We start from the raw sequence: 21,646 nt of genomic DNA, 5'->3' as shown, positions 1-21,646 counted from the left end.
CAAAAGTTACATTTTTCATGGGACTGGAAATTTTAATTGCTGATGTTAAGTTAGTTATGAAAAATTAAGTTGTAGGAAAGGGAATGCATGCATGGAGATCAGCTAATGCCTGGGCATGTGCTAGTATCAGGAATGATTAGAGTAGACTTCGTCTACCACCTTCTCAGCACAGACATATGCACTCGCACTCACACTCACAGATATACAAAGTGTGTAAGGTTGCATTAAGACTCATTAGCAAGACCAGCTTCACTCTTAAGCTGCTTTATGTCTCCATAAATTAATTTGGCTCCCAAAAGTTTGCAAACAAGGTTGGTTGTTGACAGGAAATGTCGGTACAACTCTACTGGAGCTTTTGAACTCTTAAAAGAAATTTTGTATCTGTTCATGCACGTAGGGGACAAGATCTAGCACCTGAAGGGTAAGGAGTGGATCTGCTGCACTCTGGGTCAAGGATGTAGCAGAGATAATCCAGCTCCATTACTTATATGAGTCAGGGAGGGTCATGTTGCAGTGGCTTCCATCACCTAAATTATTTCCTTCCCATGATGTAGAATACAGCAGTGTAACCATTGGCGCACACAGCTGGGCAGAGATGCATTTTTGTGTGAAAAAATCTAGTAAGGGAGGGGCAACCACTCTGTGTGCCTTTGAGCCCCCCTCAACATGTGAGATTAAAGAAAAGAGATCGGCATGTTCCTTGTAGGATCCACTGTGCCTTATTTCAGCAATGAGTTGAGTAGGTTGTCAGTAACCATGTCCAGGGATTGTCTGGTTATGAGAATTGTCAGCAGTGAGGAATGATATGAGTGTGATATGAGGGTTTAATTAATGATCAATGAAACCATCTTGTTCCAATGGACCCTGGAGATAAGAGCAAAGAGGTTTTCAAAGGGGCCACAGCAGCTGTAAACTTCAGCAACTGGGGGCTGATTTAGGGGAGTAGGCACAATGGCAAGTGAAAAATAACTGTTCCTATTCAGTTTAGTTCACTATGGCCATGTGTGTAGATGAAACAAGGGGTATGTGTGCATGACACTTTAAAGTGGGCTAAATGCTTTTGCACCGCTTTAGTGGTGTTGGTGTTTTCATGCATTGGTGGCATATTATGTATTAATTCCAGCCGCTGTAGGAAATTCGGCGATGTAATGTGCCTTAAGTCACTTGGGGCACAGCCTGGGGCTTGGCACAGAGCGCCGGGCTCCGTGTAGCTCTGTGGCTCTGCAGGAAGCCCTGCAGGCAGCCTGGGAGCAGCCCAGGAGTGCAGGCTTTGTCCAAGAAAAGTGGCGAGCCTGATTTTCTACCCCCCCTCCCTCCCAGAGCCTGCCTGCCTGGCTGCCAGAGCTGCACGGGGGCCTGGTGCTTCCCTCTGCGGCTGCGGTGCCCCCTGGGACTGCCTGAGCTGGGTGCCTGCAGGCGGGTGCCACCTGCAATGAGGTGGGAGAGGGTGCCGCTGTTGCAGAGAGAAGCACCAGGCCCCCCGGAGCTGGGGACTGCTCCACCCTCCACCAGCTTGCCTCACACTCCCCTCCCTGCTGCAGGAGAGGCAAGTAAGTCAGCGAGGTACATGCATAACATGGCAGTTTAATCGGCCTTAAATTGAAGCCGTTTTTTAATAAACCCACCACTTCAATTTGGGGCCCTCATTTTATCTATGCACACTCTTCAACATTGCAGCGGGAAAAAGCTGTCACACTCTAGCACATACCTTGATTTTGTGTTTTCTGGTTTTTAGAGATTCAAGCTGGTGAACTCAGCATTCTGGACCACCATGAAATACTGCTGGGCAATTTTGCTCTGCATTAATGACGTTTTGTGTCAATGAACTGAAAATAAGAGGAGGGATGTGACCAAACCACCTGGAAAATGCATTTATTCAGTATGTCCTCTAGGTAGTTGCTGCCAGTATAGGTTACAGTGAAGCCCAAGGTTTGAGTAATTGAGAACTGCTTTACTTTTGCAAAATGGACAGGGAGAGAAGAGGCTCAGCACTTTAGAAAAAAGTGGATGTCTTCATCTGTATCAATGGTGGAAATCAAAATCTCCTTTTTTCATGTTGAATCCTACCATGTTTTGTGTGGAAAGGAGCAGGTGTGTAAAATACCACTTCTTTCTCTTGGCTGGAGACTTACAGAAATGATCAGGCCTATTAGAATTGACAGGTAAATTAATTCTCCTATGGTCCAAATGATGGAGATCTTCATTCTAAGAACAAAAATGAATTAACTCTGTTGTCCACAGTGTGTAACTGGGTGCATCTACATGAGACATTTACTGCTGAGTAGACTAATTAGCTTCAGAGTAAAGGTCTTGCATCTACACATGCGGGGCTATTAGGCTAGAGTAAACTAATAAACTCCACAGCAGGGTAGTACTTGTAAATATAAGTACTATCCTGCTGCAGAGTTTTTTTACTCCACAGCACTGCATGTGTAGATGCTGACAGGGCTGACTGGGGCATGAGGGTGCTTCAGTGTGGGGGCTGTCTGCCAGCTAGCCCTACACTGGAAGACCCTCGTGCCCCAGCTAGCCCCTCTGTAGCACGTTGAACCAGATTGGAGCTGGCAAGCTGACCCCCAGGGCCCCTTGCCATCCCAGGGCTGTTCTGACCGGGCTCAATGTGCTGTGGTCCTGGGTGCATGTTCAAAGAGCACTCCGGGAGCAATAAATTCTGACGCAATAAGTGCCGGAATTTATTGCTTCAACTTAATTGCAGATGTAGACATGCCCACTGGGTGTATAGAAGGCAGGGTAGAAATTTTGACAACAGGTTGTTGGCTATTTTTGCTAGCTCCAGACTAGAGTACCCAAGGAACTTTTATAGAAGGTAGCAATCTTTAAAAGTGTTGATAAGATTTATGAGGTTTCTTTCTTTAAAATTAAATTTATCCAAAGTATCCAGGTCTTCAGTGTCTGTTGCTTGGAGAGATTTTTATTCCTTTGGTTCTGTAGAATGTCACTGAGAGAGGAGTGAGATCAATCTTTTCATGGTGGGTCTGTTTGCTTCACTGACCCTCCAAAGCCCTCCTTTCCTTCCACCCATCATGCAAGTGAATTTTACAGAATGATTTGAATATAAAGGAATATGTTACAGTCCAGAGATAAAGAAGAAACTGGACCATGTAATTTGTGTGCAGGAATTTTAGAGATTTTTTTTTCAATTAGCCTAAATGGAGACTACTTTTATTTCTGCTCATAGTTTCTAACACTTTTGTTAAATAAATGCCTGTAGGGCACTTACTTATATTGTAGCTGGTGACCTTGTGACACAAAAGACTTTGATTCCCTCTACAGGAAGTGGTCTGGTTAGCAATCAGGTCAAACAGAGACAAAAAAAACACAAGATTTCCCAGCGAGTTTCGATCCAGCTGTTGCTTAGTTGAAAGCTACTTTTCTGGCAGTAGGAACATTAAAAAAAAATCATGAGAAATCCATGACAACTCAAATCACCAGGCACTTTTGTGTGATTTCAATTGAAAGGTTTTTTTAATAAATCCACAAAATGAAGTGCAATCTTTTCAAACTGGCTTTTTAATAAAAGGCTCAGTGTGAGTATGTTGAAACACTTTCCATTGGAACTGAGATTACTTCCAAGCTCAGCCTGATGTATTCAAGCTCTGAACATGTGCCCCATGTCAGACTAAACTTCCATTGCAATCAATGGCATTTTTGCCAGAGAAGGACAGCAGGAGTAACCCCATGAACTGTGTCCATTATTTTTCAGGCTTAATAGTTTGGAGACGTTTTGCTGGGGATGGATGGTGGTTTGGGCAGATGTTAAAATAAGTCCTTTATAGAAGTCCTAATGATTGCTTATAGCTTCACATCTTAAATAGTTTGACAGAGCAGAAAAGAACACTTCTTCACTTGTTGCACAAATGTTTTGTTCATAAAGTATCCATAACGATGACATTGCCCTTTGCTCTGTGAAACCACTGGAGATTTGAGCTAAAAGGAATCTCTGTGAATTCTTTAAAGGTCTTTTATTATGCCTGTGCAAAATAGCCCCTCTTTGTAACCCTAAATTTTTAAGTTATAAAAATGATGTTTGGGATAAAATATAAATGCATTTGAAATGAAAAAAAACCCACAAACCAGCTGATTTATACTATTTCTCCTCACTGACTTGAGCTTGGATTAAGTCAGCACTCTGGGATGCTCACAGCTGACCCTTATATGGTGACCTCTTGAGCTTCTGCAGATGCTATGTATACTGGGTCAGCAGAAGAGCCACCCTAGTTTACACCAGCTGCGGGTTGGTGAGATTTTGTATCTTCTTTTATTTTTCAAAAGAGACCTTCCAGACATGGCAGGGTGCAGTGTTCTTTGACTGTGTGTGCAGAGGTCAACAATAGCATGAATTAACATTATCCTCAATTTTACACTGATACAACTCCCCTGACCTCGACGATCTACGCTGCCTGTAGTGGGGTCTCACAGATCTTGAACTGCCACTCTCCCCATTCGTGTTTGTGAGCTTCTGACATGGTATGCCAAGGATGGCTATTGAAGTGGCAGCACTGAGAACTGTTTTATTGAATAGCTTGGGGAGATCTAACTGCTGGAAAGAATTATTGAAGAGTAGACACCAGGGTATCTTTGCTTGATAACCACTAGTACAAAAAAAGCTAAGCTTCATTTTAAGCCCCAGGTAGACATGCATTGTAAAAAATCTCTTTGATAAAATTCCTTTTGTGGGGTGTGGGGGGGTGGGAATGCTGTGTGACTGTGAATGAACCCAGTTTAGGAAATGCAGTAAAATGTATTTTTTAAAACATTGTATTGAAGGGCAGGGAGAGGAAACAAATAAGGATGGCATTTCTCAGAAGGGTATTTAAAAAAAAAAAAAAAAAGCACTGTTAATTTATATTCAGCCAAGAGTTTCTTTGGGGAGCTTATTAGCCCCCAGGATGTAAGACTGCACACCAATGAGACATCAATAATGTATGTTGCTACATTGCCACCTAATGGTGAGGTGGATAGTGAAGCCATATTAGTATGCCCCGTGGAGTGCTGGCCATGTGGAAAAAGAAAACTGAGTTAAAATGTCTAGCCGAGCTGGAGTCTCTTGTGTCCATGTCATCACTAGTTGAAATATGAACTTCTGGTGGGCCTGAACATTAACTGTAGTACATATGAATGACTGGAAACAGGTTGGCCTTCAAAGGTGAGGCCAAAGGGAAAAGAGTAGCCCTTATTTGAATGCTTTGATTTAAAAGGGAGTAAAGCTTTGATTTGTTTGTAGAATGGCTTATTTGATACTACTGGATTAGTACACAATTTAGAGGAATTTGTGTATGTGTTAATTCATACTTTAAAAATATATAAAACTAGTATGATTTACTGAATAAGTATAACTGGTAGTAAATATGCAGTCACAGAAGTTTGAGTGTGTTCAGATTTTTCTAATGCAATAATTTCACAGAAGGGTTCCCCTAATCATAAACTGCCTGTGTATGCTAAGTAAGCTTAGATGAAATGGATGAAACAAAGGTACTTTGAATTCAGACTCAGGGTCAGATATTCTAAGTTGGGCCTATGCAGTTGTATAAATTTACTAGTTTTCCCTAGTTTTTGTGCACAAATAGTATAATTGTTGGCAAATGTAAGTGCATGCTGACAGCTGATCATTTGCCTTTATAAGTACATGCTATATTTGTGTACGGTGGGGGTTTATGCACAAAAAAGATATGTGGGCAGTTCTCTATATACACACTCTTTGAAAAATTGCCCTTTTGAAACTCTTGAAGGGGTTTATATATTACATTAATATTGAAAGGTCTATTTTACAGGCAAGTTATGCTGTTCTAGTGAAATGAAATTGCTCACGGCTAATTACAGGCTAAGTCTTGCGTGTGGAATACAAGGGGTCTTCGTATGCCACAGTAATGAGTGTGGGTGAAGAACTGATATTGCCGGACCTCTAAAATCATGAGTTAAGGCAACTCAAAAATCACAAGTTTGTCTTAAGATCATGAGATAGAAATGTTGTTGTGCTTTTTGTTATTTTGCCTGTTTATCTAGCCTTGGTTTTGAGGGAAGCCTTGTGGTCTCAGCGTGTGTGGGTGTGCACGTGACATCATCTTAGAGACAAGATTCAGTTTTAATTTCATGGACTAAAATATGACTTCTGGTTCATTGATGGGCAGAGACTCTACATTTGCCTAACTCCTGAAGTATGGAGCTGCCACTCTATCCTGTTTCTCCCCTGCCATATCTAAACAGTAGAAATCTTACTTTTTCAACACTGAAATTTCATGTTGCCTCTCTTACCTCTTGCATTTCCACCCAGTTTCCCTCACAGTTTCCTAGTCCTTGCACTTTCCTCCTCTGGTATGCTAGATCCTACCTGCTTAGTCTTCTCTTCCTGTATTCTCCTTTGCTCACCCCTAGTGTGTCTACTGGTTCACCTAGTTGCTCGACTCCTATTAATTTCCAGTATTGCTCCAAGGGCATTCTCCCTCCGTTCACCTACAGTCTCATTGCCTCCATGTTCTCTTGGCCTATGCCTTGCCTTGCCTTGCCTTTTGGCTGAGAGTCTGAAGGCAGTGTGGCTTCAGTCTCATTGGAAATAATGGAAGCTAGCATTCATACTTGCCAGGACACCCTCACTTTCACCTACAAAGTTAAAAAGGATATAATGGTCATCTTGCTGAGGAGGTGATGATGTCTGTCCCACTGACAGTAATGGGAGATGGTAGTTGTTTCTGATAAGAGCAAAACAGATTTAGAATGCAGAAACAAAAAATTCATGTCCCTAAAGGGGCAACCCCTGCATATTGCTGGAAGCAACTGGCAGCACTGAGATAGCAGGAAGCACCAGCTATTGGTTTATAGTGTACCAAACTTTATACAGTTTGAGGATGAAAGTTTCACATAACCAGACAGCCACAAAGTGAACTGTGTGGAGTACAGTTGGCCAGCTGATCTTGTGCAGCAAAAAGAAGTTTAACATCCAGCAGTAGGATAGCAAAGGGGGAGGAGAGGCAGCGATTGGGGCATCAATCCCAGGGGATGGCCCTGGGAGGGGGGAGGAGGGATGAAAAAATAGAACCCTGCTGCTGGCAGCACAGCCAGCGATGCTGCCTGATGTGCACTGCAACTCAGGGCCCTCAGTCATCACATTATACCTTTAATGCCCAGGCTTACCTTTCAGCATCATGCGATCGCACATGAACTGCTTTCAGTAAAGAAGCTTTATAGGTGAAAAAGTCTAGGGCTGAGGCAAGTCCACTGAACAGTGTATTTTAATATTCTGAGGCTCAAAGAGAAGATCCTAAGAAACGTATGGTGCCTATAGACGTGCTCAGTCATGTTCTAATTAGAATGCATCTGCGCAGACTCAGTTAATTGAGTCAGTTCCACATTCTAATTAGGACGCTCCAGCATCTCCTTACTGTTGCATGTATTAAGCCCCTGCATATTTCAAAATGGCCTCCGGAGCAGTTTATCCAAACCTCATAGAATGAGCTTTAGCTAAAGCATCCTGTGGCCATTTTGAAATGCACAAGGGCTTCATAAATGTGATGGTGAGCTGTTTTAATTAGAGCAGATGCCCAGAAACCGCTTTAATTAAAACGCCCCCCAACAGCCCCAAGCACATGTATAGGCAGCCATAGGTCCTAGACAGTTGCTTCTTGGTTATGGGGCAGCAGTAACTCAGTTGAGCTTTTTGCTAGGGCAGTTGTCTGTGTACCATCTGTGGCCATGCCTGTTCAAGAAAAGAGAATTTATTTTGTAAATGAAACAATTACACTAAGGAAGTACCTGCCTCTGTATTACTGATTAGATCTGTTAATAGCCATTGAACAGAATGGTTGCAGATACTTTCTCTTCCATCTCAAAGCAATAATAGTGGATGCCAATGTGGGTAATGAATACAGGCGGTCCTTGGACTTATGACACAATTGGTTCCTGAAAACCGCATCTTAAGTTGAAACGTTGTAACTTGGAACCAATTTTCTCAAAAGAAACAATGTTATAAATGGGGGATTGGTTGCTGAACCAAGGCCTGATGCCCTATTTTCACCAAAAATACCCCAGAATTTTGTACTCGATCAATTATAGATGAGTAATATAGCTACATTAATGTATTAATATTGTAAATAGCAATCATATTGATTTGGAAGGACTTCTTTGAGGTGACTTTGCTGGACTTTTTGAAAGGCCCTTGGTTGGACTTTTTGAAGGATTCTTGGCTGGAGTCTTCTTAGGAGTCTTGGCTGCAGGTTTTTCTGGAGTCTTGTCTGCTTTCTTGAAGAAAGTGTCCAAGGAAGTTTGGACACATGTTCTCCAGGGAGATGAGCAATGCAGCGACCTTGTTCACAGGCATGGTGTCGCATCGGATCAAGCGTTGTAAAGTCAAAACTGACATCATAAAGTTGAAACACGGTGTCAGTTTATAAACGATGTAAGTGCAAAACGTTGTAACTCAAAATGTTGTAAGTTGAGGACTGCCTGTACTTCACTCCAGATGTATCCAGTTCAGTGCTCTCCCTCTCTAGCATACACTTCTGCCACTGTTGGAGACAGGATAACTGGGCTTTGGTCTGACCCAGTATGGCACTTTTGACATTCTCATGAGGACTCCTCAAGTTGGAAATAGGCCTGCAGGGCCCCAAAATATTATTTCTTGGCACAGAGGTGACAATATACTTCTATAGTGTGTGAATATTTTCATCTTCTCTCTCAGGTCCGTTTGCACTGATGGTAAAATGAATTTCTCTTTCAGTGATAACAGGGAGCTCTTTGCACAATTTGTGAGAAGGATTTGATCAGGTTTGTACTTATGTGTGGGTGGGTGAACCAAAGGACCAAAAAAAGGTATTTTCCTGTGGCCCAGGATGAAACCCTTTCTGCTAGTTGTTGTATATGACTGACTGTTTGATGTTTACAGAAAAATATTGTACTCATCCAACTCCTTTTATGGAAAATATTTACATGCCAATATATTGCTGGTGAATAGCAACTTATTTTCTCCAAATGAAAGGCCTTGCACAATTTTAGATTTAGAAAGCCTTTTCTGTGTTTGATCTTTCTTTTCTTTTCTTTTTTTTAAAGAGCCGGAGACTTTGCATTCATAGGTGATACTATGTCCAGTGCAAGACAGATTAGTAAATAACATCCAAGGAATTCATTCCAGAGCATTTCATCGTTCAGGCTTTTGTCCAGGCACATTTGAATTTTCTCCCTAATGTTATACATGGAACATGATTTATACATTACAAAAAAAAAATAATGTGTGTTTTCTTGAAGTGGCTTATCAGGCTTGGCAGATGCTACAGCACAAAAGAATATAGTTCTTGTATTCTGTTGTATAGCTATACAACTGTGTGGAACTGTATTTATTCTTCTATGTAGTGCATTTATTATGATTTCTGGGAGATGGTTAACATAAGGTAAATACCACATTTACAGGAAGGCTAAAGGCTAAGTGACATTTCATTAGAAGAAGCATACTCAGCTACCAGCTGTGCAGTGCAGGCATTTAAATGCATAACCTGCAGGGCAGCCATCCTGCTCTAAAATAGACATTTTCTTAATTACATACATGCTAAGGAGGCTCTCATTCTCAAATAAATGGCTTATTGTACACACACTGAAAGGGAAAAAGGCTGCGTGTTTTGGCAGGATATAGACAATGGTTTTAAATGTGAATTTGCAACAAGAGAACAGTGTCTGTGAGGCACTTTGCCATGTATATAGGTTTACAATATGGTTGCCTTGAGGCTGCCCTGTTTTTAACTACAAAGAGGGTGTTCCAGTTCTTACTAGTAACGAATATGGATATAGGGAAGGTCATGGGAGGAGCTTTTCTAAAAAAACAGACAGACAGGTGAGTGCATTGTTTTTCACTACTTCACACCCCACCCGCTCCTTATTTTAAGATTTCCTTTTTGCATGGAGTCTTGTGAAAGAGGTAGGTAAGAAATTGAAATGAGATTTTTTTGTTGCTATGAGAATTTCAGTGGTATCACAAAACTTTAGACGCAGACCTGGCATTGCTATGAATATATCTGACGTGAGATGACGCAGGCAAAGCCCCAACCAAATGCTGATTCATCAGCCCCAGGGTAGCTGGAGTGCTGCTGTTATGATTTACTTAATTCACAGTAGTGCTGAGAAAGGATTTCTTAGATGGTTTTGTGGATTGAAATTGTTCTGATCAGATGTAGCATGTTAATTTGTAGCAAAGTGAGATGGTGACTAGAAGCCTGTGTCCTATTATATGGGGAATAGAGCTGGTTTCCCACTCTGCCCCCAAGATGTTAATGAACTTGCAATCACAATGGTGGCAACAGAGTCCTTCTGAATCTTTGTCTTGATAAAATATGTATAGGAAGATGAGAAAAAAATAATGGCCCTTGTCTCTATGTACCAGGAAACCTCGCACAGTATCTAGATCAGACTCAAGTAGCAGTTGTTAACTTTTATAAAAGCCATGTGCCCTTCCCAATAGAACTGAAGGAAAGTTTAGCTAACTATAGTTAGTAGGGTTCTTCATCCTTTTTGGTAGTCAGCTACTTGGACTTTGTAAGTTATTCATTACAAAACTGCAAACGCTGGGTTTGCATTTGCAGAATCATGCTTAGAATATACACTGTACCCTCATTTTTTTGCCTCAGTGAAAGGTCATCAAACATTTCAATAGAAACTTCAGGGTGCACGTTTCTATCAAAACTGGATTGGTGAGGCTTTGATATGTTGAAAATCGCATGATATTGCCATGAGGTTTCTGATTTGCTGGTACTTGCATGTGCTCAGGGGAGTTGTAGAAGTTATTTGGATTTCTTTCCTCAGACTTGTGAGGAAAAGGGAAGAGATGTTTTCCCATTGTGAAGCAGAGCCATCCACCAAAGATACCCGATGAGGTTAATAGTCTAGTAAAGCTGCATGCAAAGAACAATGCAACTGAAAAGAAGGGAATGTGAATGGATGTATGTTCTGCAAAGCCAGCTGGTAGAAAGTATTATGTAGGGATAGGGGATTTCCATCTATCCGACCTAACATCCAACCCTAACATCTATGAATCTATGAATCTATTTCCTTACTTGGATACTATGATGTATTGAAAGTATATGGCTTCAGATGGTCCTGAGCTCTAAAAGAGCTGAAGAGATGTTTGCTGCTTATGTGTTTAATTTTCCTAGGCTGTGAGGCTGTTTTACTGTATGCCAGTGGTTTTCAACCTGTGGTCCATGGACTGCTGGGGGTCTGCAGACTATATCTAAGGGGTCCATGAAAGATGGTTATGATCAATCAAAAGTATGTGAACACTTACACTTGCAATTTAAAGGGTTCTACACCTCCATTTGAAATTTCCAAAGGGGTCCACACTTGCATTCAAAAATTTTCATGGGTTTGCAAATGAAAAGAGGTTGAAAACCACTGTTTTGTGATTTTGTATGCATAGAAAACCACTGTTCTGCAGTGTTGAGGCTGGTAGATACTTTAGTTTATAGGTATGTTATATTACTGTGGGGGTTGCTGAGGTTTCCATGCATTAAATTGTTAACTTTCTAGCCCTAGAATTAGGACAGGAATTATTTGAAGGAGGCAGGGCAGTATTATTTTAATTTAAGTGTCATAGTTCAGCAAGGTACACTTGAAAAATGAGAAATACTCCATAGTCCTGTAAACAATGCAACTTGTTGCTTCCTATCTACTTTAAAAATAGCTCACACAGATGCATTTTACTGCTGAATTATATGTAAACATTGTGTTCGTTCTGATGGTGGGAGTGGCTTAATTTTCCCTTTTGTTTCTTATTACTTCACTTTTATATCAGACATGCATGGAAATTCACTTCATTCTCTGAAACATCTGTGGTATCCTGCTGTGGAAAAGGCCAACTTAGCTGAAGCTGTTGCTTTTGCCTGATATTAATTAATTAAATATTCATTTGCTAATCTTCCATCCAGTGGCTGTATGTATAGTGAACAGCCTGCAGAGGTCACATTCAGTATTGCCTAGGGTAGGAGCACCAAATGGGAAAGGATGATGGATGCTTTGAGAAAAACAGTGGGAAGGGATTCTGGCTGGTCTATGCTGCTGCTGCTGTACCACATGCACGTGGCTGCTACCATCTGCGCTGGCAGGCCTTCCCCTTCTATGTGAGCCTTCCAGCATAAAATGTATATCTCTGTTTAATAAAGATGAGGTCAATTCACAATGCATAGGGACTCTCTGGGATTTACAGCAGTGGTTCTCAACATTTTTAGACTCAAGGTATCCTTGGAAAATGCCAGCTCTACTTGGCTTTTTGAGTACAATAAAACAACAGAGCAAATCTTGTTGTGAAGAACTCGGGAAGACCAGAAGAGTTCAGAACATTTTTAACACTCTGGATTCCTACTTGAAATCTTGGTTTTTATCTTGTGAATTGTGTAGGTGTTTGTACACCTAAGCATACTAATCCTGCACAGCACCCTTAAAAGGATATTTTGGCACTCTTGTTGAGAATTACTGGTTTAGAGCTATGGCTTGCTTTTTTCTTATGTTCTGTGCATCTGATGTAACACAGGTGCACAGTAATTTGTACTATAGGTGAGGCATCTGTTAAAATATCCCCCAAACCCCCACTATCAGTTATTACCTAAAGCCTAATCTGGGATCCCACCCAAATGCCAGTGGGGAGGTGTGCCAATTCAGAGCTCAATTGCTCCATTAAGACACAGCCCTTGGCATAGTGTTGGAAGCAGCATATTGCTGTAGTGTCCTAGAAGGAGCTTGACCAGAGTTTGTACCTCCAAAAGCTCCTACAGCTCTCAGGCATGCATTGGAGTTGCAAACTCTGCAGTTTAGACTTATGGGGAGCAGACAGAAGTTATCTTTGTCATGTGATCAGCCCCCTGAAAGTGTTCTGCAGCTGTGCTGTGACATACGTGACAGGCTGCAGAGTACTTTAAAAGTGGCTGATTGCATCACAAATTATCCCTTATCTAATGAAAGATCAGATGAAGGTACTCCAAAGTGGAGTGTCATAGGGACCTTATGTTCCCTAGGGTCAGTCTGTCAGCCTAACTGGGGCTGGTCTGCATCAATGCAGGCCTGCCTCTGGTGCTGTCTGTAGGTAGGGAGGGAGGAGGGGGACAGGGAACTGTGGGCTAGGGTTTGCCTGGCTTGAGCTGCAGGGGGCGCAGATAGATCGGAGTCCCCCCCCCCCACTTTGCAGCCCTTCTCCCTGGCGCCCCTTCAGTTCAGGCTGGGCAAACCCAAACCTGCAGCTCCCCCTCCCTCCCCCTTCCCTTTCTGTAGACAGCACCAGAGCTGGGAGGGGAGGTGGGCATGCATGAGCCCAACCCTAATTGCAGGACAGGCAGGCAGGCTCAATTTCATCCTCCCCCCACCCGACCCAAGAAGCAAACATCTGTTGTGTTTGGGGGGGGGTGAGGGGGGGGGGGAGAGGCACTGCTCTAAATCATGGTGCTCTATGCAAAGTGCCATGAGTTAGAGCAGGAACTTTCATGTCTGGCAGCGTTCATGTTGTCTTCTGTGCTCAGTCAGCCATGGTCTTTTCTTCAACCTATCCCCTTTGGGCTAACTCAAACCATTGAGATTGTGAGAAGCAACCAGATGTAGTCATGCATCCTATTTCCCCCTGCATATCTATTTAAGGAACATGCAGAAACTAACCTTTATCATTTCCACTGTTAATCAACACCTTCCCTGGTAATCTTTGAATTGCTATAAGAGATCAGTCCTTTATGCCACCTTGCCACATGAGCCTTTAAAAATGTTGTCTCTGTGAGTAGTAGTTGTAGCCATACTAGGAAAATAGCAAGGTGCTCGCCACTAGATTTTAGAATTATGGAGACAAAGACAATAGCAGTTTTTTTTAATTCAGTCTGATTCCTTTTTAAACTGCATTAAAATGCATCAAATGTGTCAGCCATTATAAAACTCTGAGATACCAAGCAAATGAGGTAAGTAAAATTAGTGGCAACTGTGAACAGGCTACATTGTACTGAGAAATGTTAGCAAGACTGCTCCCTTGAGACTGCCTGGCTTTTAAGGGAAGTCATCTAGACTATTGTAGTTGTGAGTTGATGGAATCACATGATTTAATTATGAGACACAGGATTTTTGTTTTAAAACTTGTTATCTTGATTTCAGTATGTTATATGTAAATGTTGCTGCTTCTTAAGGTTATGCCCTAGAAGCTTATTATTTTAGCCAGCTTTCTTTAAAAGATAGGTTTGAATGTCTGTAGACATTGTATTGAAGCTTTGCTTTTGCATTTGATACTCAAATTACTCAGATAAGAGAAACCAAACAAATATAACAAAGGGCAAATGAAGCTCAACACTATTTAATATAAAAGGGGACAAATAAGCTAGTGTATTAAAACAAAGGAAGCAGAACAATATATTGGGAGTTGTGAAAATACACTTGAAACCTATAACTGGAATTTGGTTCAGCTCATTTCACTCAGCTCTGATTTGAATAATTTTAAACTTTGAAGAGGGCTCAGTCTGATCCTTCTTTTTCAGTGTGAATTGCTATATACAGATAGGTTTATTAAAAGTAATAAGTGACCTCACCAGCCTCCTGTCCCCAGCAGCCATTGAAGGGAGTGACCCTGAAACTGAGTGTTGGAAGTGCAGTACAAGCCCCAAGCTGCAAGGGGTACCGCAACAAGAGGGGAAGGAAAAGAAGGGGCAGCTAGGCAAGATGGTTCTGCTGTTCCTTCACTGCCAGTACTGCTGGTAGTGCTGTTAGCAGGCCCTACAAGAGTGGATAACTGGGGCACAAGTACAATGGGCTACAAGCTCATAACTATAGGAATTATCTTAATATACATTGTAGGCACAGACAAAAGTGCAGCTCCCCGGTTTAATTCATGGTGCTTCCCAGAAAGTGCCATGAGTTAGACCAAACCAACAGATGCTAGCTGTTGAGCTGGGAGGATGGGGGTTCGAGTTCTTATATGGAGCTGATCCAGCAAGAGAGGTTGCATGTCTGCAGCCTCTTCTCCTAGCTCTGCCCCCCGCAGCTCTGGTGCTGTTTCAGGATGGGAGAGGGAGAAGGCAGGGGAAGGAGGTCCATTCTAGGGTTTGCCCAGCCATGCTGGAGTCAGGTGGGGAAAGGGGGAAGCAGGTAGATTGGAGCCCATCACCTCAGGGGCCTCCCCCAGTGCACCCTCCCTACTGCATCTGGACAAACTGCAGAATGTACCTCCCTCCCCTGCCTTCTCCCCCTCCCATCCTGAGACAGCACTGGGGCTGGGCTGCTTTAGCCCAGCCACTGGAGAAGACAGAAGTTAATGAAGGCACTCCCCTTCCACGTGCCTTCATTTGAACCCTTGTATAATGAGGGTTAATTTGTTGTGTGATCAGAGTGCTCTGCAGCCATGCTCTTCTGTTTGGGCATGGCTTTAATGTGCTTTCAAGGGGCTGATCACACAACAAATGTAATTTCTGTCTGTGCTTTTAAGAAGCCAATCATTTGAAACCTAATGTAGTGTGCTCTAATATATGGGCCTTTTCCATGCTTGGTGACATAGTTAATGTTGGCAGCTATCAATCATAGGGAGTGGTTAGGGCCCGGTACCAAGCATGCTTAATCTGTCCCTGGGCAGTTTTGCTTGCTCATTCCCAAGGCAGTTCGAGGAAAAAATTAGGAGCAAGGCTTGATATGGTCATCATCAGCACTTATTTACCACAAAGGTAAAAGTATTAGCTTGAGTGAAAAATACTTGTGCTACCACAGTTCCAAATCCATTAGGATTAATTTCCAATGTCAGAGCTATACCCCCCCACCCCCAATAAATCAATTCTTTTCTTCCTAAATCAGCAATATATCAGGTCTGCCCACTAGCAAATCTGTGCTGCTCCCTCAAAATCAGTGAATTCTGTTCCCCTCTCAGCTACATCTTTGCAGGATGAGACTCTTTTTATGTTGCTTCTACTTGTGCTGTTTCTTTTCTTTGTGCTGCTATTCCTCTTATGTTTGGATCCTGCTCCCTATTACTCTCAGTGATAGTGGCTCCAGCCTCTATATTTTCCCACTCTTCTCTGTTTTCCCACTCTTTTTATCCTACCTCTCATTAAAAAAACCCAACTAGTTCTTACTGGGGCCCTCTATTCTCTTTTACACATCTCCTAAGGGAGCTTCAACTGCTCCTGTCCTTCCCCAGTCTTTTCCTGTTGGTTGACCTTGTTCCCAGTCTTCCCATTTCCTCCAGAGAGGGCACAACTCTGCCTTAATTTGGGGGCCCTTCCCAACCTCATGCCCCTTGCCACTGTGAGTTTTGCAGCTGTGTGAAGTGGTGCTGACATGTAAGTGTGTATACAACCAGGAGCTGAAGTAATAGCCCTCCCTCCCCCCAACACACAGTGTACAAAAGCCACTCACCAGCTGTCAAATGGTAAATCTCAAATCTCAGTCCCTACTGACCTGGCTTGGATTTGAATTAGTGAATGTTTGGTAAACTGTTAGCCATGTCTATCATTTTAGGAGGCTTTTTAATCTCATTTCAAATTCAGTACACTGTTATTGAGGCTCTGGTTAGAATGTGTCAGCATTTCTGTGAGCTGCTGCCTCGGTTTCGAACTCGACTGTAAAAATCTGCTTTGGTCTGCTTTTCACAAAAAGGGCATATGTGTCTTTTCAATATGTGTGTGAAACTGCTATTAATATTAATAAGCATTACAGGTGCCCAAAGCAGAGGCTTCTCCCTTCCCATCCTCTTAGCCCAATGGCACAGTTTTCGTTAGTAGGTTGCTGTCCCCCAACCTCTCTGCAAAGAACAAATACTTTTTTGGCAGTTGCTAAGCTGTAAAAACAAAAGAACATAAAGAATGGTGTGGGTTTTACCAACTCCTTTGTACTTCGCGAGTGCAGCATGGCTGTGCTCACCAGCCACTCTGCTTTGGAGCAGCCTAATGCCTTTGCATTTACAAAAGAAATAACAAATTTCAATAAAACAATGTCTTTTGTTTATAAAAAGACTCCTGTGTGTAGTGCAATGTCTGGGTGGCTCGTCAGTTGTGCTATGGGACCTGGGGCATCTAGATTTGAAACTGGGGATCTGTTTTGCTCAGCACGGCTATTCAAGTACTGCATGAAGCCCATCTAGCCTCAGAGGGGGATGGAGCAATGCTCAGAGTGGGTGTGGATTTCTTGTGCATACAAATACATCTCTATTGTGCTTCAGTGAATGACCTCAGAGTTCACCGTCCTACTGTAATGTACTAGTAAAGAAAAGAATCCTGTGTTGATGTTGATTTTGGAAATAGAAATATAATCTAATTTTAAAGAAAGACATTCTTCAAATAGGTAACAAAGAAATGGATGCTGCAGTAACAGCTTAACCTGAAAAAATGGACCCAGAGTTAAATAAAGCTATATTATGTCTCTCTCATATTTCGAACCAGTAATGTGTAGTGGTGATAAATTGTAAACCCCTGTGAGATACATGTTTATCATACACCTTTAATCCCTCACTGGCTCTCTTCTACTAATCCTGCTGCCCCAGGATTTATTCTAACATTTCCAGTGTGTGAACGTATTTAAAAAGCAGCCATTATTAGCACAGCAAAGTCAGTCAGCCAAAGAAACATTTCCCTGTCGCTCTAATGCAGATTATTCTCACTAAAATTACACAGTTTGGTGTTTTATTGGGGTTTTTTTGGAGGGGGGGGCACTTCTTATTTGGGTAATCTGAAACACTCTGTTATGGTCTATAATACAGTAAGCTAATGTGAAGCACTTGCTAACGACTTTTATATCAGTGGTTGGCAACTTTTTCAGGTTGCGAGCCAGAATGACCCAGCTCAGGTAGGCAGCAGACAGAAGCTGGGTGCTAGGATCCAGCTGCTGCTGCCACCACGGCAGCATGAGGAGAGCCACCATTAAACATGAAGTAATATCTTTTGAAAATACATTCAGTGATTTTTATTTTTTTTTTAAGTGGAACTTGATTGAAATACACTAGCATTAAGTCATGTGGAAACCACTCATTTCCTGTCAGCATACTACCAAGTTATACATGTTTGACCGCTAGGGCTCCATATAATGCTATCTCCTTGTTACTCAACACAAAATACCATCAACAATTCTGTTTATCACAGGACCTTTAATGAGAGAGCAACTTATACATTAGTAGGTCTAGGGAGGTGATACTTCCTCTCTATGTGGCATTGGTGAGGCTGCAGCTGGAGTACTGTGTCCAGTTTTGGGCGCCGCACTTCAAGACGGATGTGGATAACCTGGAAAGGGTTCAGAGGAGGGCTGCTTGTTTGGTTGAGGGCCTGCAGGTAAGATCCTCTGAAGACAGATTGAGGGACCTGAATCTCTTCAGCCTCCGCAAGAGAAGGCTGAGAGGTGATCTTGTGGCCATCTACAAGCTCATCGGTGGGGGGGGGGTGTGCTAGCAGGGAATAGGGGATACTCTGTTTGCCAGGGCGCCCCTTGGGTTTACTAGAAACAACGGCCATAAACTGATGGAGAACAGATTTAGATTGGATATCAGAAAGAAATTCTTTTTGGTCAGGGTTGCCAAAATATGGAAGGGGCTTCCAAGGGAGGTGCTGTTTTCCCCTACCTTGGAGGTGTTTAAAAAGAGATTAGACAAGCACCTGGCTGGAGTTACTTGACCCCAGCGCTCTTTCCTGCTCATATTCTAATAGGCCTGTTCCGACCCTAGAAATCATGAAATCTATGAAATCTTTTTCAATTTAAGTGCTGAAATTATCCATTTGCCCAAAGTGTGTGTGTGTGTATGTATACATAAATAAATAAGAAAGAAGTGAATGCTGCTTTCCTTATTTTCTCCCCTAGTAAAAAAAAATGCATAATGCCAATAACTCTTTTATTTGCAAAGCTGTGCATTTTTGTCATGGTTGCAAAAGCAGTTTCTTTGTAGAAAAAGCTCACTTTCTGTTTTTTTTAACTTGTTGTGCTGTTTGAGATACAAAATTGCAATTAGCAACATTTTTGCAAATTACATCAGTGTAAAATGCTGGCACCAGAGGGTGGGGGTGTAGTCCATAAAGAAAATAAATTAACATGAACATTTCTTTTTACCATCCTTACTAATGCAGTAGGGCACCAGTAAACCTACTCTCATTGTCTTATACCATTGTTTTCACCATTGGTCAACTGGTAGATTGAACAATTGTTAGAGGAAATGTGATATTTCTAAATCTGTACCCTTCCTAAGTGCCAGAAGTTATATATTTAATAGGTTAAATGATCACGATATATTTCAGATGCAACATCTCCGTTCATATATTACTTTTTTGTCATTACAGATGTTTGTTTAAAAGGATTTTTGTCTGGCGGCTTGATCTGCGTGAGTCTCTGCAGTGAGTGTTTACCTACCAGGTTAGTTCTATCATTTTCATTTTACAGCTTGAATTAAATTCTTTCCATATTTTCCCCTTCTGGTAACCTTGTCAGTTTAAAAACTACAGGTACTTACCAAAGTACTGTGTGATAAAGCTAAGCTAGTACCGTTCTTTGGTAGCAGTGTAGCAGCATTAGGTTTTCTGCTTCTCTCTTACCATGAAGCCCTTTTCCATTTCTGGAGAACGTTGATGTCAAGGACAAGATGTGGTATCAAGGCCACATATTTGTATTGTAGGTAGAAAGGCTTGTCTATTATTCTGAATTGCAGAATTTTGCCTAAAGAAATGTAAACTTGCCTGTGCTCATCTGGAGCCCACTTTGATTTGTTTATTTCTACAATGTCTTGGGTGGTGTCATAAGAGATCAAATAGTCTTGTATGCTGTAATCAACTACATCTAAAAGCTGTTTGAGATTCATAATGTAATGTATTTGTCTATTAGTTCAGCAAATATTATGCATTAACAAATGTGATATCATTACTTGGAATGTATGTCTTTAGCACTTATTGATGTAACTAGAAATTAATCTGCCAGTCCATTCAAAATAAGACAAATCCTTTATAGTGGTAAGAAATCTACATTTTCCTTTTTAAATATTAGGTATTTCAAAGAAGTATCCATGTCTACATAATTAATAAGATAGTGGATGGGTTGATCTCAGTCAGTGCAAGTGCAAGACATGCTGTCAGTGATTAGTATGCATTGCCAGAGTTTGATTATACCGGCTCTTTGACCTATTTTTAACAGAAACTAGGGCAGTCCTTTGGATTGCTTTTCCATGTCCCTGGACACCCTGCTGTGTTATGTTCTCCATATTTGACATTATAGCACTCAAATGCAGTGCCAAACTGCAGACTATTCCTTGGGGGGTTTTCACTGAAACAGAGATGTAACAAATGTCTGCCCATTCTAAGTGCACAGTGATTCCTGATAAGTCACACTTGCAATAAGTGATTCTTCTGCATGGGTTATAAAAGACTGTTGTATTCAAGAGCACCTTTCAGAGCATTTGGTGTGGAAGATCCTTCTGGAAATAGTGATTTAAGACTGATCTGGAAGAATTCTCCCTCTGCCTCTCTTTGCAGCTCGAGCGAGCGGCAAAGATATATCTACTGATTGAATACCTAGTAGCTATTTCCTAGCTAATGGTATTAGCTATTAAATCACAAGACCTAGCATATCATTTTATCCATTCTCCACGTGCATGTTCACTGCAGAGTGAAAAGAATTCAGAAATCTAAAACCTTCTATCGATGGAATATTTAGTAACTTGTCTGTTATGTGACTGACTATGCTAGGAATGTTTCAAGATATTTTAAAAATCTTTAAACATTGTTTAAACATTGAAATATTTCTGGACAGGACCAAACCCTTTTTATTTTGCTCTATTTAGAATGTTTCTCAATGTCTGTCTTTACCATTGTGAGATTGAGAGGATCTGAGTGGCAGTTACTACACAAGAAAGCCAAACAGACAGGTGATATGAACCATGCCAGGGCAAGAGGGGGAAGTAAAGGGGTAAATGAGTTTAGCATCAGTCACCAGTAGATTCAGAAAGCAGCTGTGGGAGTGAGAATGATAGAAGAAGAGATGGAAAGGACTGTCAGAGTGGGGTGGGGAGAGGGAGGAAGGGGGAGGGTGACTAGAGGAAAATGAAGGAGCATGAAGCAGATGCTTAAGAATGGAACGGATACATAAATTGCTTGGGGAGGCCTGACCTGGATTCTTACACAAGTAATAAGAGGAAGGGAGGAGAGAGAGATCTGGTAGCAGACAGATACCAAACACTAAAAATAGAGACTGAGGGAGTGAGATGATATTATGGAAGGATTAATTTTGTAGAAAGGGTGGGTGTAAGACAGACAATGTCAAAGACAACGGCTCTTTAGGCCTCAGACGTTTGAAAGCAACTGAACTGTATTTTGTCCTTCTCCAATTGACTGAAGTTAAGCTGAAACTTATTGGAACCAGTATTTTAAACAGATTTAACAAAGCCTGTCATTCAGACTTATTATAACAGCCATTTTTGTCAGCAATTACTTTTTCTGCACGTGGCAAAGATTTTTTGGGGGGCGATATCTTTTACTGGACTGACTGTATAGTTGGGATAAAGTTAGACAAGCCTTCAAATGCAAAGCATTCTTCTTCAAGTCATACCACTTTTATGTCTTTTGGTGTGTCCACATGCTGAATTGTCCTTGTCACTGAGGCTGGTCATCTTCCTGCTACTCTGTGCTGCTTCCAATAAATGATTCATTTTTGTTAGCGGGGCTGACATCAGGTGTTATCCCCC

The 21,646-nt window shown here is 41.7% G+C and overlaps 1 protein-coding gene across 4 annotated transcripts in view; it reads left to right on the top strand.

Moving 5' to 3' along the window:
• Positions 1-21,646, top strand: part of LOC109280665 (uncharacterized) — a 596,100-nt gene that overhangs the window by 250,078 nt on the left and 324,376 nt on the right. For all 4 annotated transcript variants that reach the window (XR_009455566.1, XR_009455562.1, XR_009455567.1 and 1 more), the window contains exon 3: positions 19,257-19,329. The gene's annotated coding sequence lies outside the window, so the exon portion shown is untranslated. The remainder of the gene's footprint in view (positions 1-19,256; positions 19,330-21,646) is intronic.

Source organism: Alligator mississippiensis, chromosome 11, assembly GCF_030867095.1.
Source record: "Alligator mississippiensis isolate rAllMis1 chromosome 11, rAllMis1, whole genome shotgun sequence".
Classification (NCBI taxonomy): domain Eukaryota; kingdom Metazoa; phylum Chordata; order Crocodylia; family Alligatoridae; genus Alligator; species Alligator mississippiensis.
Note: the sequence above shows the minus strand (reverse complement) of the source record. Positions and strands in the feature narration are given on the sequence as shown.